We start from the raw sequence: 17,699 nt of genomic DNA, 5'->3' as shown, positions 1-17,699 counted from the left end.
CGACCTTATTTCCTAACAGATAAACTCCATAAATAGCTCTGGGTGAGCGTCTGAAACATTTCCCATGCAAAGATGGAAAAGAAAAAACATATGGAATATTTCTGCTGAAATAAAACATATGACAGGCAAAGGTCAAATGATCTATCTAAGTAAGTTACCATATAAGTTAGCTTAAACAGCCCTTGATGAGCATACACACAAAGAAAAGAAGAGTAGATGCCCAAAGAAGAGAAATCTTGCATGGCATGTCAATCCAATTTTACAAAATCCCAAGCCATATTGGATGCCTATTTTCTAAAACGATTTCCCATCACCGGTGATCAGGGCAGCCAGTTTAAATCATGAAACATAAGTACACCATGTAGAAGCTATTTTTATTTTGACCAGACAATGCTATAGTGCTTTCATCTTTAATTGTTTGCTGAAAGGTAAATACAAAAGAGGAAACCGCTAAAAAATGATGAATGTATCCTTCTTAGCTTCACAAAAGTAGATAATCCAGATTGCACCAAAATTCAACAACATTAGATCCTGAGAACTATCTTTGATTGAATAGTCATTGTATATGATAACTTTCAACAGAACTAAGACACAACAAGGGGATTTACCAGACTGGAATAATGCAGATGTTACAATACATCTGAAATAAGTAATTTTTGTACCAAGCTTTCACTGTATGCAAATCCTGCAACATGATGACACGAACACGTACATCGATCGATATGGTGCTGAGATCATGGAATTATTGAAGTTAATTCCTTGAGTAATTCTCCGGGCAATGCTGCAACAAGCCACATCCTACTGGTCAATCTCGGTATCTGGTCTGACTCACTCCATCTTCTCCTCTGTCAATTCACCGGACTACACCGTCTCTGCGACCGGCGTGTCTCTCCTGCCCTTCTCAGGGCGGCGGAGGCGCCTGCACCATCGCAGCCCATTAGCACCCCGCCAATGTCGGCCACCGTGATGCGCACGTCGGCAAAGAGCAGGCCCTCGGCCTTGGCCATGAGGCCATCCACCACCATCTCAGGCTTGTCGACACGGTCGTCGACAACACCGAGGTAGTTCTTGGTGAGCACACGGCCCGCGGCGGGCGAGGTGAGCAGTAGCCGAGCTCAATGTTGTGGTCCATTGCGACCCGGGAGGAGCCGCGCCAGTTACAACCGCTCCGGGTTGTTCGTAGTGAAGATCATCGGGGGCTCGCCGACGTAGGATGACCAGAGCAAATCAATCAAGTTGAGGACACCGGAGAGGCTTATTACTCGCGCCCTATCACCGGCATTGTCGCTACGGCGGCTGGGGATAGATCGCCAGTTGCGTGTTATCCTCGTCAGCCGTCAAATTTCTTCTTGAGGTCGGATAGGTCTAGGGAGCAGTCTATGTTCTCGACGACGACGACGACGATAGACTTCGGCGTGGTGGAGACGAGCAGGTGGCGGAGGTGGGAGGTTGTGGGAACCGTGGTGAGCTCCAGGTCGTAGACACCGAACTTGAGGAGATTCGCGATGGTGGCCACGAGGCTGGTCTTACTTGTGCCGGACGGGCCATGGAGCAGGTACCCGGACTTCCAAGCGTGGCTGATGTGCGCTTAATGCTCTCGGCGAGCGGAGAAGTGCGGCAGATCGGAGCAGATCTCCTCACGGAGCGTCAGGTCGACGGGGAGCGTGTCGATGGAGGAAGGGTGGGAGAAGGTGTGGGAGGTCCAGAGGCGGTTGTGGTCATCGTTGGGCGCAGCGGGGTAGTTAGTGTAGAGCCTGCGCAACCATGACTTGAGCGGCATACTGGTGGCCTCGTCGATGACATCGGGGATGTAGGTGTCGTGCACGAACTCGCGGTGTTGGCACGGGAACTGCGGCCAACATCTTCGGTGGTCGCCACCGGCGCCGCCGCCCCGGCCACCGAAGACGTTGTACGCATTGTGCTTGTGTCCTGCGCCGCGCTCGCCGGTGCGTGCGGTGCAGTTCCACTTGATGCGGACGCCCTGGAAAGTATCGCGAGCGGTGTGCGCATCCGGGAGCGATGCCACGGAGCGCTTGACTGGCGCGGCTTGTAGAAGCGCACAGTGAGGCCACAGCGAGGCAATGCAAGCCGAGGTAGAGATGTGCGACGTCGTAAAGGTCATTGGTGCGCCGGATCTGGCACCGTCGGCCTCGTCGATGAGGATGGTGGCCATGGGCCCGGAACGCCGATAGAAGATGAACACAAATAATATTACATAAAAATTAAGTAGATACATAATGCACTTTCATAATGTTAATTTCGTTAAAATCCGTTATTTGTTTGCTGAAAATCTAATATTTGTTTCCTAGAGACATGGATCGGTTGATTCGAATAATTTTGGAAAGTTAGTTCACTAATCTTTTGTACATTAGGAAAGTGTTTATTTGTAGTAAAAGAGTGGAGAGAAAAATAAACCGACTGATATAAAAACCAGCATGAAGCGGGTGGTGCGAGGTGGAACGAAATAAAACCGGACAAAAATAAAAACGGTGTACCAGCCTATACGTACCAACTCAGACATTCTCTTCTCCTAAGGGAGGACTTGGTAGGCTCCGTTCCACGGTTTTTTTCGTCGCAACTCCCACCTTTCGTCTGGTTTTTTTTCATCTCACCTCCCACCACATCTCTTCACATTGGTTTTTCACCCTCCCAATAAAAACTTTCCTGACCTTTCCAAACTTTTCTAACCAGACATGTTACAAATGAGCAGGAACTGGTAAGGCGTTACCAAACAATGTAATTCAATTTCATGGCAATCAATTCCAAATCCCAACCTTCCTAACACATAGATCCATGTCTTTCCTATATTTTCTCTCCTACCTAAAACATCAGCAAGGTTCCTGTTTCGCTTGCAACGTTTTCCGCTACTTCGCTTCGTCACACCTCACGCCCCACGTCCCCTTCTCCCTTCCACGTTTTTTCTCGAGAATCCATGTCCCCGCCAGAGCAAGCATAGTCAATCAATTAGTAATCCTTCAATCATGCCCTCGCCTCCCGTCTCTTTCCCAGCACAGGAACCGCCGCACTGTGCGTGTGCGTCCCGGCGTAGCGATCGCTCCTTCTTCCTTTGTGTCGCGGCTGCCGCCACCGTTCAACAGCACCAGCCACACAAGACCCTGTCACCGCCGCCAATAGGACACCGACATCACCGGCCGTCTCCCGCTGTTGCCGCCGCCAACAGGTCTCCTACTGAAGTGGCCGGCGACAACAGGAGACTCCACCCCGCCCGCCCAATCTAGATGAGATCAGTGCAGGAACACGTACCAGATCAGTACATGCACAGGTATGCATGCAACAGCAGCACTAGGGACATATAATCTCTACTGTTTGGTCCGGGTTTTTTCGTCTCAACCTCCCACCTTCGTTTTTTGTCGTCCCTCCTCTCACCACTGTCTGATTTTCCCTCACACTTAACCAAAAACCTCGTCTCTTCTGGTTTCGTTTCGCTACTCCACCGCCCCCGTCGATAGCCCTCCACCGATTTTTCCCCGTCAAAGCCCATGCCACCCCGTACAAAGAAAACAGAGAAAACCATCTTCGGATCTGCCCCTCCCACGGTCCCGGACGCCGCATGTCTTCCTCCTCCCACGATCCCGGCCGCCACATGTCTCCCTCCACCTGCAGCCGCACCTCTGCTCCTCGCCTCCCGCATCGGCCCCAGAATCCTTTTGCATCGCGGAACCGAGAGACCGGAGGCCGATCTTGCCTATGAGGAGACGGGGACGGCGCCGACGAGCCGTCCCCCTTGGCGCCGTTGCCGCTGGGCACCGAGACAAAGGAGTGGTAGATGCCAACGCCTCGAGGCCTGCCTCAAGCACAGATTGAGAAGTCCATGACATCAGCGAAATTTTTTAATCAACATGCGACCCCTGAGGGGCTCCATCGGTAGGTATTCCTATTGCTCTTGCAGTCTCTACATTTCATCCTTTCTTTTGGGTTTAGGGATCTTTTCAAATAAGAGATAGGCAACGATGCTTTTTCTCCATGCTAGAAATATGAATGATAAAGCAGAAGAGCAGAGAACACACATCTTTCTCACGGCTATTGGATTTATAGACATCGGCTGCATCATGTGATATGGTAAACCAACAGAGTGTTGGAACCGCTCTCTCACACGGATGACTGGAGGTAGACGAAGGAGTACAAGCAGATAGTTTTTGGTGGCCAGCCGCACACACAGCCTCGGCCTTTTCTCACTTCTATTCTCCTGGCACACTTTCAAGCAAACATGGTACAAATCTTAAGTAGCAGACTCACGCATGCGTAGCCGGCCCGTCATGCTAGCCACTAACTGAATGACCCACACGACCTAGCATGCAGCGAACGAGCCCACGATCTAACTACCAGCTAACTCCATGCGTACGCAACGCGCTCCCACGCGCACACCGCGTCCGGCCGCAACGGAACTGCCAATGCATCTAGCTAGCTAACGTGACTGTACCATCACGCCACACACACACGCCACGCTGCTGCGTCCCACACGTCCCGCCCGTCCCGCGTGCCACTGACACGCCCGACGGCTCCCGCGCACACCCGACGCGCCCAACGAGCCCAACCACACACGCCGTGGCTTATTCCAACACATAGGTATATGTGTATCCAAGCTGCTTATTTTCGTCCGACACTTTAACTCCTTCCTTGACCTGATTGCTAGCAAAATGTCACTACACGTTTGGATCGAAGTATCAGTTCAAACTATGGTGATTGAATATTTTTTACCTCACGGATCGTACTTTAAAGTTTATAATTTTTATAATGCCTGTAATGGTGTCGTTTTGGTTGCATAATGCTTGAGTGAGTTACATGTTCTCCATCACCCCCTTTATTTTTTGCAAATCAAATGCCTTCTTCATGTGTTTCAGCTGCTAGGACTGAAGGCCAAAGTAATGTATGCTAAATTGCTTTTGGGATTCACATAAGCTGTTAAATTGTTAAATGCTCCAGCACGAAGTTGCTCTGCTGCCGTCCCCTCTTATGTGATGCTCCGCATGACTGCCTCATCTTCCCTAGGGCCCTCCTCCTGAATCTCTGTCTTGCCTGAGCCGCCGAGCGACGTCGCTGGGGACAGAAGCGATGAGTACGGCTATTTTGTGACGGATGACGAGGAGGAAGATCCTAATGACTTCAAAATTCATGTATCCAAGATCAGGAAGCAGAAGCGCCGCCTCATGCGTGAGCAGACGTGCACCCACTCGAGGCCGTTAGGGCCACGCTCACCGGCGACCTAACTGATTTCACCCCCTGCTTCTACGATTGTCGTCTCCTCGACCAAGAAAATGGCTTTGCACAGAGGTGGGCACCCGATTCCATCGTAACTGTTGCCAAATCTCTCAGTGATATAATTGTCTGCGCTTTTAAATGTATAGATTGATAGGTGATACGAAATCCCATAAATGTCTTTTTTTGTTTTATGGATCCAGTCTTTGATCTCATTTACGACCGGCTAAGATCGGTGTCATTTACGAAAAAGGCTTTCGCCCCGCTATATTGATATAGCAACCGCCCGATACAACAAAGAGTCCAATGCTGGGGCAAACAGCATAAGCATGCCCAAAAGAAACAAAAGAGAAAGAAGAGAGAAAATAATGTCCACAGCGTCGGATCGACGAAAACGATGATAACCCAAAACCGTTGCGCCCACCGGAGATGTACCACCTCGCTCCAGGCACCTCGAACCTCCGCATACCAAGAAGCACCTTCAGGAAGGAACACGACGACGACGACGCTGCTGCCCGGACAGGTCCTAGGGTCTCCCCCGGTACGCGGAGGGGCGTGGGGAAGGGGAAGACCCGACGCCCTTCAGGAAGGAACGATGGCGCCCACGGGCGTCACCGCGTCGGTGCCGGCAAGCCGGCCCGGATTTCTCCCATCCGCCAAACACCCACAACCCCGAACGGTCCGACGCGCACCACCAGACAAGCCACCCACGAATGTGCGCCACCACGGACTTGCCATCATCACCGCCGCCTCACTGTGGTCATCGAAGCGAGACCGACGAGGACGAGAGGGAGCAGCCGGGAACGAGGAACGGCAGCGAGGGCAGCCACGCCGGAGGAGACAACCTCCACCGCCATCGGCGGTCACCGACCGGACGCGGCAAGGGGAGCGTACCAGGCCCTCGAGGCCCGGCCGAGCCCAAAAGGGGCTCGTGAAGCACCCGTCGCCGAGCTGCAGTAGACGTGCCGCCGTCTCCACCACCCCCTGTACGAGCCACACCACCACCGCCCCCGCCGGAGCCGCCGCAGGCGAGACCGAGTCAGGCCCGCCCAGACCCAGATGGGGCCCAAAAGGGCCCAGATCTGGGCCGGGAGGGCGCCGCCACCATCCACCGCGCCAGCGCGCGCGCCAAGGGGCTGCGCTGCCGCCTCTAGGTCACCCGGAGCTGCGCCACCAGGAGCAGCCGCCGCTGCCGGAATCACTGTTGACCGAGGAGCACCGCCGCAGGACGCCACCACCCGAGCCGTGGCACCGCGCGCGGGGAAGGGACGGCCGCCGCCGCCGCCAACACCACGTGGGCAGGGCCCGGTGGCGGCGGCGGGAGGAGGGGAACGGGAGGGGGGGCGCTGGAGGGCGGGGAGATGGGCCCCCGGTCGCCTCGCTTGGGGAGGCGACGCGGGGGGGGGGGGGAGGGAGGAGGGAGCCGCGGCGCGGGCAGCCGGAGGTGCGGGAGGGGGGGGGAGGGGGCCGGCGGCGGCGGCGGAGCGGGGGGAACCCTAGGAGCCGGAACTTGAGTACTCCGCCGAAATCTCCCTTAGCTGAGCGAGATGTGTGTTGGTGATGATCAACACCGCCGAGATCGGTGTCATTTTTGTGTTCCTAGGTGCTAGATAATATTTTGTGCAGATTTGATAGAGATCTGTGTTGGTGATGATCAACCCAATTACTGGCAACAAAATGATGGTGACAAGCATTTCATTTGGAATATACATCTGAACTACTGGTGGAATAGAAAAGAATTTCTTCTATACATGGAAATAATTCCTCGTATGCTTACAGGAGCCATATCTACTTGGTTCCATATACGAGTGCATTTGCTTGGTGATGTGCTTCACTTTTTTCTTGTACCTGTCTAGAAGGGTAATCAAAATACTTTTTTGTTTGAGTGCATTTCCTTCTTCCTTTCCTTTATAATTCTTCTTCCATTTGGTCTTATTTGATTCATAATCCTTCCAGGGAACAAGTTGCCCCGCTCATTTTCATAATTGCGTGTGATGTGCACAGATTTACCACTGATGGTGGTTATAAAGCTCAGTCCAAATTTGTTTCCATGTAATGTTCTACAGGTAACTTTCAGCAAGTTTAATCCCCTTAACTATAAGCCAGTTGAAGTGTTACTTGCTTTTGTACAACTCTACGTGTGGATGTAGTTATTTGACCATATATAGATCAATTATATAGCTGACTTAATTTTTATTATCTTCCCTATTAACATGGAAGAAACGCAAACAATGGCACCACCTTGACATGGTAGTTCTAAAGCTCAAATCTTTTCTCTAAAGTCAACTATGCTCTTTTTTATGTCATAGGATAGATTCCTTATAAAAGATAAATGAAGTTACCTGGACATATCAATTTGTAAAAAATCAAAATGCATGAAGAACCAAACAGATATAGCAGCGATGTCAACTCTCCCTGTTGGATGAACTCCGGTACAGCTCCGGTGTATGCACAACTGTAGAAGCATAGGGCCTCATGGAGCCGTTCAGTTCGTGTTCAAGACCTGAAGATAACAATGCGCTGGATGACAAGGTTACTCGACAGAGTGGATACTTTCTCTGCTCTAGATGGTGAAGTCGGCAAAAGATTGAATGGCATGGTTCATGTCCCTGTAAGTAGTTGTAACCACTTCCTACTGATCCAACATAATATTAAAATTGATTCGCTGCACAAAGGTGTAAAGTACATCTTTTTTTAGTTTCTACGGATTGAAGGGTTTTTTACTCGCACCTTGGGTGTCATTAACAAAGTGTTCTTGCTTAGGATGAGCAAGGAACAAGCCATAGTACATTTTATCAATACAGTTAACTCTTTAATGGTGGAGTACATATGAATAATTAGCAACCACACTTCATCTTCATGGGCATACGTACTCTCTTTTCATATGTTGTTCTCAACACCGTGGCTCATAGATTTTATTAGTAATTATTATTCAGAAGGTTTCCTGGTCAGTAAAAGACATTTGTGATTCAGAACATCGAGAGTTTGGAGGGTTTGAGCTCAGAAAGAAGTTTCGTTCCGGTTACTACCTTATGATTATATTCGTAGACAATTCAATTTGCAAGTTTCTGGTCAGATTTTCCTCTCAAGTTGGTCATGTCATTTTAGACAAGGACATCGTACCTTTTGTTGATCAACCTGCATAGGTAAGAAAATTCATCAAACTCGGTATTGTTCAACACGTAGAATCTGTGTCATTCACGAGACGATAAAAATATGTTGATTGTATTGGTCACTAACTCATTGTTGTAGAGAAGTCTTGCAATTGGACAGGCATCAGGGAACAACACGGGGGGAGGAGGGGCGCCGTAGGGACGACGTCGTCAGCAGCACCTTTGGAGGGATCCATGGACGGGAAGTCACCAGGGCCGGCCATCGTGCCGGGGAAGTGTGGTGGGTGTCATGGCAAATGATCAAAATCCCTAGTTCGGAACACCTGCTGACTGTTTCAGGTAGCATCTGGGTTGTTGTCGCTCCTCAGTGCAGGAACCAGTTTCAATATGGACAAGATTAACATGTTCTTTCAGTTCAGTTTGTACGCCTTGCTTTTTGTAAATTCTTAGCATACATTAGTCATATGTGCATCCATAGCAAATCCCTTTGATCGGAATCATAGACTGCTCCAAGGATATGGTCGTATAACATACAATTTATAACCTAATGATTGTTACTTGGTTTGCCAAACCCGGGAGTCCAGCCAAATTGGAGGCAAGATCTACGAGATGAAGATGATCGCCCTTGGTGGGTGATGGGGAAGATCTGACACAATTGGATAATTATAAGCTGCTAGCAACATGTTTTCTAGGATGCATCGCATAGATGTGTAATTTTAAAATGACCGCCGAAGATATTTCCATTGTCAGACAAGACTTGATTGGAGGGATATAACTAATCTAAGATTTGTTTGATTGAGACAATGAATATATGAAATATTGTAAATCTCATATATACAACATATTTGAAGTTAACAGTAAAGTTTCATAATTTTTAGAAGAAGTTTCATATACTGCTGGTTCTAGGTGAAGTTTGTATTGCAGAAATTTTAGCCAACATATGTTTACAAATACAGGCACTTAAGCAGCCACGACTATGCAAATTCACGTGGAGCAGGCACAAACATGGAGAGCTAAGTACTCTATATACAACCACTAATGTTTCACCTTTATTGGGACCAAACCTAAAATATTTTTTGCATTGTTTTACACGTTCATAGATGGTGCAAACCTTAGAACAAGATCCTCAATGGAGCAAAGGAGTTGTGAGACATACGCAATTGAAAAGGTTGAACCCAAGTCCAACTGCCCGACTTGCCATAATGAAGCCATCACTACGACACTAGCGATCTAGCGAGTCTCGGTGCATTAAATTACTGTGTTTTTTTTAGAAAACTTCCAATCTATTTATCAACTGTTAAGGTAGTACAACAAGAAGTAAAATTTACATCTAGGTTCGTAGAGCACCTAGGGACGACTACAAGCACTGAAGCGAGCCAAAGGCACGCCGCCATCATTGCCACTCCCTCGTTGGAGCCGGGCAAACATTGCAAACGTTGTTGTAGCAGAAAGTCGGAAAATCTTCGTGTGAAGGCCACATAGGACCAGTGCACCAGAATAACAACTGTCGTTGATGAAACAATTATAGATCGGAAGGATCCAACCTGCAAACATATACATGTAGGCAAACTAAGACCGGATCTCGCTGTGGGGAAAACTAAGACCGGACCAGTGCACCAGAATAACAGCTGTCATGGAAGGTGAGGCTCGTGCCAGTCCCGCCGATGGTGACCTTCGTCAAAGTCGCCAAGACCATGGAACAGGGCGCCGTCAGCGCGGTGACCAAATGGCAAACGCTCGCACCGGCGGTCTTCGACGACCTCAGCATACGTGTTGTTGTGCAAAACCATGAGGCCAACTTCCAGGCCCTGTACCTCCGCAACAGCACACGGTGGTGGTGATGATGTGGAGACGGTTCCCAGAGCTCGGGGTGATGATCGCTGACTGCAAGGAGATGAGCTGGCTGCAGTACATAGCATACCTATTCTTTGGCGACGCCATCGACAGCAAACCGCTGGAGGAGCTCCTCGTCAACCGGTCCATGACCCTGGGCTGCTTCGTCAAGATAAGTCCGACTACGTCAACAAACAACTCACAAAAGAGACATGGGAGAAGATCTTCCTCTGGCCCAACGGTACCGCCACGGGGCAGCTCGTCCCGGAGCCGCACGGCGGAATAATGGGTTGCATCGCCGCCGATGACATCCCGTTCCCGCAACGGATCAGTGTACTCTACAATATTCAGTACGTTGAGTTCTGGAAAGGCACAGTGGACGGAGGAGACATTGGGTTGGGAGCCTGTACGACTTCAGGGCACCGTTCGTGAGCATGAACCCAAGGGGCACGTACGTGAACTACCGAGACCTTGAGATCGGCACGAACAAGTTGGTCGGCGGTGTGACGAGCTATGAAAGTGCCAAGGTGTGGGGCGAGAGCTATTTCGGCCCGGAAAACATTAGGAGACTCGCTGAGATCTGTTAGAATAAATCCAAGGTCACTGTCAATCATATGAGGACCAAACAATCACACGAGCAAGATATCAAGATTTGTTAATGAGGTTCACGATATGGCTGCAACCCCGGTGCCTGACTATCGGAGCTCCTCCCCACGACACCCCTACTATACCGCACCCGGTGGCCCTAGACACTGGCACATGCCGCCGGCTTCCCCTGCGTTCCTATGTTGTTATATTGGCATAGGTTACATCGTGTGTTTACCCCCACTATATATGAGAGGCCTGCTAGGATACAAGTATTCTATTAGGACACGACTCCATGTCCTATCTAAACACAGTACTACTCAGAGTCCAACTATAACCTACCTTGTACATTATATTTAACATAACTCCAACAAACTCGGCGAATATTCTCCACCATCTTGAATTCGTCAATGCGTCAAACTTCCATATACATTGGACTTTATCTTATCCCATGAATACAACTGCTACTTCAAAGATTCCATATGACTCCACCTGCAACTTGTAGTCCCTTCTTTTCTTGAGCACAGTCACCACTCGAGCAAAATTAAGTCCCTCATTGCTCTAGTGTATGCTCTCAACTTCTAGACTATCCGTCCAACGCCATCACACACTGATCACTGACCTGCATGAAAGTAAACAACTCACATATTGGGTGTCACACATAAGAGTTACCTGAACTCAACGTCACCGCTTCTTTCTTGACCGCCTATCTAAAACTTGAAGGAATTTCATCATTGTTTGTAGTCATCCCGGGTCAAATTCGCAGTTGTCTCACCACATGTATGACCACCCGAGCCTTGGCCCGTCTTCATGCCCATGCACACCGCACGCCTCGTCACTATTACCGCGTCGAGTCGGTGCTGTCCCGGCCAAGTCTCAAGGGTCGTGAACCGACACCGCTCAACCCCACTGTAGAGTACCATCAATCATCACCAACCTATGAAGAATTTCACGCTTTCATCAAACCACTGGGCTCCTGTCCGAATTACGCACCCCTCGCTTTTTCCTCCGTTGTATAGGCTTCGACTCTCTGTCGATTTACGCCGTAGCCCCTCAATCAACACCGACTGAAGTCTTCCAGACTCCAGCTCCACCTTTAACATGACTCCATGGTAGATGATCAGTCCACCCTCGCGCCCCGTCGACTTCAAGCTCCGTGTGTACACCACCTTGAATCAGCCACACAAGCCCTCGGGCCTGCGCCACGTGTTTTCTCACCCCAGAAGTCGGGCACCATCAGAATCATGCTCTTATGTCGTTGTCGCCGATCCCACCACCGTCTTCTATTTTGACCAACATCTACGTCGATCCATCAAACTGTTCAGTCCGACTCAGTCGAAAATATCCGACTGCAACCATGCTCCACCCTGCGTCGTGTCCACCTCTGCACATCTCATTGCATTGTTTGACGCCTTGTGTAATGTGCGATCCTCGCCACGAGCCACTCCAGACTCCTCCGAGCACTATGCGCACGGCGCCAACCTGCCAACTTCCTAGTAAAACCTCGTGTGCATTTAACAACATAATCCAAAGAAAACTTGATTTCTTGGTAGCCTCCATGGTACACCCATTGTGTCCCAAAAACTTCCATCACGTCCTTTCTTTGTGTTGTCCCATGCCACGTAATACCATACGGTGCAGATTCCTTCTTTTTCAACAAAATCTCGTGTCAAAAAAAAAACAGCAAAAAACCAGCAGCATGCTCCCCGGTCGATCACCTCACGGCCTCCTGCTCCAGATGAGCCCTGTACGTTCCTGCGGGCTCGAGCCTTGCCTAGGCCGGCCGTCTGCGCTGCTGCTGCCTAGGCCGCCTCGGCCTGCAGTCTGCCAGCGCCGCCTGGCCGGTTGCCCGCAACGTCCCATGCTTGGCTAGGGCATACGCTGGATCGATCCATCGCGCTGCTGTCGCCACGCGCCCACGCGCCTGCTGCTGTTTGCCGGACCGAGACTTGCCTGCTCCCCGCGCGTGCGCCCATCCGTGCTCCTGCGTACGTGGCTTGATTTGATTGGAACAAAATAAGGCTCGGCCTCTAGTTGCCGTCAAGTCAAGCCGCACGTACGTCACGCTGCTTCCATCATAACTCTCAATTTCTTCACTGCGCCGATATCATCGCAAGCACACCGCGCAGTCTCAAACCCATCGCCTATGAAAGCGATCTTGGCTCCGCTTCGACGCGAACCATAAAATTGGCATCCCTCCTCTAAATCAACAACCGCGACCTTTGATCAGAACCTTACTCATGATACCACTTGTTAAAATAAATCCGATGCGTGTAGTCGATCTTCCGAGTACCATGTAATCAAACGAGCACGACACCGAGTTTTGTTAACGAGATTCACCGATATGGCTACATCCCCGAAGCCTGACTATAGACGCTCCTCCCCTTGGCACCACAACAATGCCGCACCTGATTGCCGAGGACGCCGGCACATGCCGCCAGTTTCCCATGCGTCTTGTGCTATTATGTTGTCATAAATTATATTGTGTGTCTACCTCTGCTATATATAATAGGCCTAATAGGATACAAGTTTTCTATTAAGACACGACTCCATATCCTATCTAAACAAAATACTACTCAGAGTCCAATTGTAATCTACCTTATACACAATATTCGACACAACTTCAATAAGATCAGCGCACGGTGAACGCCAGCGACTACTTCCGGAGCGAGCAGAGCGTGCCGCCACTTCCCTTGAACCAGTAGCTTGTGTAGCTGAACAAAACAGTTGTGTTTAAGACTAGACTAGATGCAGCCTGAAGATCGATCGTACATCCGCGTGCATGATGCATGAGCGCGCGTATATAGGTAGGTCAATGACGTGACTTCTCCTGGGGTTGGCTCAACTTCATTTCATTTCGAACGTGATGATGAAACGATTTTTTTTCTGTGGTTCTTTTATCGTCCAAAAAAATGAAGTGAGAAAACATAGGTAGGAAACTAAAGTTCTAGAAGCAAGGATTGTCAACATTTCAAACAAAATATATTTTCATACAAAAGTAATCCCCTCCCCTCTTTGGTTTTTGGTATCCCCAAATGATGCGGCACAAAATAAGAATCAACATAAATATAGTAAATTGGAATAATCTAAATGAAATCGATACTTTTCCATAACTCTGTCTTGCATTAACTCAATCAAATCAAATCAATCTTTCTATAATTTTAACTAAATCAAAACTTTCCTTGACTTCTCCTATCATAATATAATCAAATTAAATGTTATCAAAAATGAAGAATATGGTGGATGTAAGGTATATGTCGGACAAGATTGATGGTGAACCAATAGAATATCTATGCCCCTGTTGCAACGCGCAGGCTCCAAGCATGTCACATCGCTCGCATTGCAACTGGCTTGTCTCCGAACTCCCCGAAGTAGGAAAGGGAGGGGCTGGAGATGGCACCGGGGTTGGATGTGAAACATAGGTGTGTTGGATACGTTTTCGTGCCCACCCGGGGTTTGCCTCATGCATGTAGAGGCACCATAGGCCTCGCCCATCGCCGGAGACGATGTCAGTGGATGGATGGTTGTAGGGTACAATGTTGGGATGAGATGCAATGGGAGAGAGAGAGAGAGAGAGAGAGAGAGAGAGAGAGAGAGAGAGAGAGAGAGAGAGGTGGGGGAGAGGGAAAAGGGTGACAGTGATATGGTGTAAGGGGGGCAATGATTGGAACGGCTAAGGTGCGGGCAATAGACGCTGAATTCGTATTCAGATAAAATTCCTAAACACATAGTTTTTGTGTTGCATAATGTGTTGGTCAACTTGATGATCTAGGAACCTGTGGATGCCCCGTGCACCCGTCTAGAGGGAGTAGTCATCTTTTCCTCTTGCGTTTGTTAATGCAGGGATTCGCTTCAATATACGCATGTTAGAATTATTTTTCCAAACACAACAACATAGCTACTCCATTGAATAACTTACCATGTGTTGGTATTCATCGTTATAAATCACTATACTCCTGGAGAAATGATCTCTGAAAATCCTCCTCATTCCGAACAATGAAAATTTTGAGGCTTAAATTACAAACTTGATACGACATGAAATACTTGGAGAAAAAATGAGTGTATTTGGAGCCGCACGAAAACATGGGCAGATTCGGAGAAGGGTGACGACGGGTGTTGCAGTGACCAAAAGAGCTTAATTGAAAGAAGAGATGGAATGACAATGATGCAACCTCGTCGTTTGATTCTTGTATGTATATTTGAGGTCCATAGGAAAATAAGTATTAGTGGGATAAAGTGATGGAGATGCATCTTAGGTGGAGATGGAAGCATAGCCAGAGATAAACATAGCATTATTAGTTTGTGAATGAACATGTGGTGGAAATAATATTTTCATGTTCATATGCCACATTTTCTTATGATTAGTACTAAGCTGAGGTGCCTTCTATCTCATCATTTGTTGATCATGTTCCATGTTGCACGACATATGTAGTAGAGCGAGACAACATAACAAAGACATAAAAGCCACATGCAAAGTCAAGGGGCAATAGATTGAGAGGATGGTTGATGTATGGACAAAGAGGGCTAGGAACAACAACTTCAATAGAAAAAGAGGCTGGAGGGGTGCATGGCGTCTGTTGGAATAGAAAAGAAGATACTTGCGTTTGTGTTGTGGTCGAACATTACGTTCAGTGTCTTCATTTGGGAAAAGTAATATGAGCATTGTTTACAAATTTATTTGTTGACTCGTGGCAACGCATGGGCAGTCTAATCGTATCTAACTAGTAGAATGCTCGTGCATTGCCACGAGCTTTAAAAAATAATTAAGATGCTGCTCATGGAGCTAAAATAACTGAGAACAATGTTGTCTCGGCTAACACACATATTTTTACTATCAGCTAACGCACATCATATTATCATACACAATAATATGTTATTAACAACTCCAATATATATATTTTTTAGTTGGAATGAGTTAAAGCAACTCCAACGCCACAACTCAAATGGACACGCATTTTGTTCGTTTGGGTCGGCCGAGCAGTTGGTTGTGTCTGTTTTTGTGTTTGGCTCAGCGTTTGAACCCAACGTTGACCAGACGCAATTTTTCACGCCAACTTAGAAAAAAATTACGTACGTGTTCAGCCAAATTTAACATAATTAAACATAAATGGCCAGTCAACCGCGGGCCAACGTCCACTCAAACATTAGTAAAACTTAATTACAATAAATAAACTCATGCCGCGCGGGCGTGGCCCTAGGCGGCGGCGTCCTACTCCCGGGGGCTGGTGAGGTCGATGAACGCCGCGGTGGCCTAGCACAGGGGAATGCAGCCCGACACGCCGATGTCGCCGCCTCCTTCGCCGTTCGCCCCGCCGGCTACTTGTGGTGTGCAGCGGGCGCGCTCCTCCTACCCCCTCTCTTGGCGCTCCTTCTCCTCCCCCTCCCCCCGCCCAACAGGCACGACGCTACTCATGCTCGGCCTCCATCTGGCGCATGGCATCGGCGTGCTCGTTCACCAGGTGGATCTACTACCAGTGCTCGAGGTAGGACGCCTTTTGCACCGGGCTCACACCCAGTGTGATGGCAGGCTGTGACAGCCTGGTTTTTGCCCTCTCTCATTTGCTTGATTTTCATTTGAAGTCATTTTGAAATTTGGAGTTTTTGAATCTTTTCATATGGACTTAAACACTTGGGTACCCTTGGCTTTCACCCAAGTGCTTCATTTCCCTCCCTAATCATCATTCCCCTTCTGATCCATCCCAAAATAATCTTTGGACATTTTCCTCTCAAAAACCATAGCCAGATCAATATGCTCCAAAGCAACCCTAATTTTTATGGCCCAGAAAAATCTGAGTTAATTCACAAATATTCTTTGAACCCTAGGGAACCTTCCTGAGCAAAAATATTTCATCACTTTTTGGAATATTTTTGCTACAGAAAATATTTCCTGTTCTGGACAGAAATGGTGGTTTCTACAGCAACTACCATTTTACTTGCTCCATTGTGCCTGGGTTTTCTTGTGCAATTTCATCTTAGTAACTCTTGGCTAACCTCCAAAGAACAGCCTCTAACTCCCAGCCATTTGACCTCAGTAACCTCTCAAAGTTACTGACCAGAAACTTACCTGGCGTGTAAAAACTTCTCTACTGCACCTGGATCCAAACCAAAGCGTGGTAACATCCCAATCTACCACGAACAACACGCCAGACATGAAGTTTAGGCTTAGCTCGGCCTGATGTCATAGTCCACGCGGTGACCGCGTTCGTCCAGGGGTGCTGGCATGCGTGTCGACGCGCTCTGAGTGCCGCCGAGCGCTCTGTTTCGCACGTGCTCGCTTCCCCGACTGCCGTAGCGCGCCAAACTTCGCCACCATCTTCGTCTCAACTCCCTTAACTCCCCTCTGGCGCTCGCCGACGCCGGAGCTCGCCGCAGCGAGAACGGGCACGGTCCGACCAACCCAACAGTGCGATGCGCACTGTGCTCGTCGCCTTCTCCTCGTTCCTGTGCTCGTCTCCGTCCGCCAACAATTGCCGCGTGAGCTGCGTCGCCTTCTCCCCCTCTCACTGACGCCGCTCGTCGCCGGGCGCCGTGGACAGGTGTCCACCGGCGGAGCCCGAAACCCCCTCGCCGCTCGCCTATAAATGGAGCCGCCCCTAGCCTCCTCGAGCACCATCCAGCACTCCCACACACCCCACAAGCAAGTAGGAAGCCGTAGCCCGGCCGGGCAGGCCGCGGGCCGCCGTCCCCGAGCTCGAGCTCGCCGGCGATCCCCTCTGGTCGCCGCGGTAGCTCCAGCGCCTCCCAGGCCAGGGCGACCCTTCCAGGGCCTCCGCCCCTCTCCCGTGAAGCCGTCCCGCCCCTCTGGAGCTCCTTGAGTAGCCTCTGATCGCCGTCTTCTTCATCTCCGGCGACCACCGTGTTCTGCCTCCATTTGCGAGGTTGATTCCGACGCTATCCAACCACCCCTAGCTACGCTACAGGTACGGGCAGGTGCGCCACCGTCCCCTCTCT

General features: G+C 49.4%; 2 pseudogenes; one reads left to right on the top strand and one right to left on the bottom strand.

The window, feature by feature from the left end:
• Nucleotides 1-848: 848 nt before the first annotated feature.
• Nucleotides 849-2,173, bottom strand: LOC123055552 (AAA-ATPase At3g28580-like; annotated as a pseudogene).
• Nucleotides 2,174-9,964: 7,791 nt separating this feature from the next.
• LOC123048388 (berberine bridge enzyme-like Cyn d 4) lies at nucleotides 9,965-13,453 on the top strand (annotated as a pseudogene).
• The last annotated feature ends 4,246 nt before the right edge of the window (nucleotides 13,454-17,699 follow it).

The sequence above is a fragment of the Triticum aestivum genome, chromosome 2D (genome assembly GCF_018294505.1).
Source record: "Triticum aestivum cultivar Chinese Spring chromosome 2D, IWGSC CS RefSeq v2.1, whole genome shotgun sequence".
NCBI lineage: Eukaryota > Viridiplantae > Streptophyta > Magnoliopsida > Poales > Poaceae > Triticum > Triticum aestivum.
This window is presented reverse-complemented; position numbering and strand designations above follow the sequence as displayed.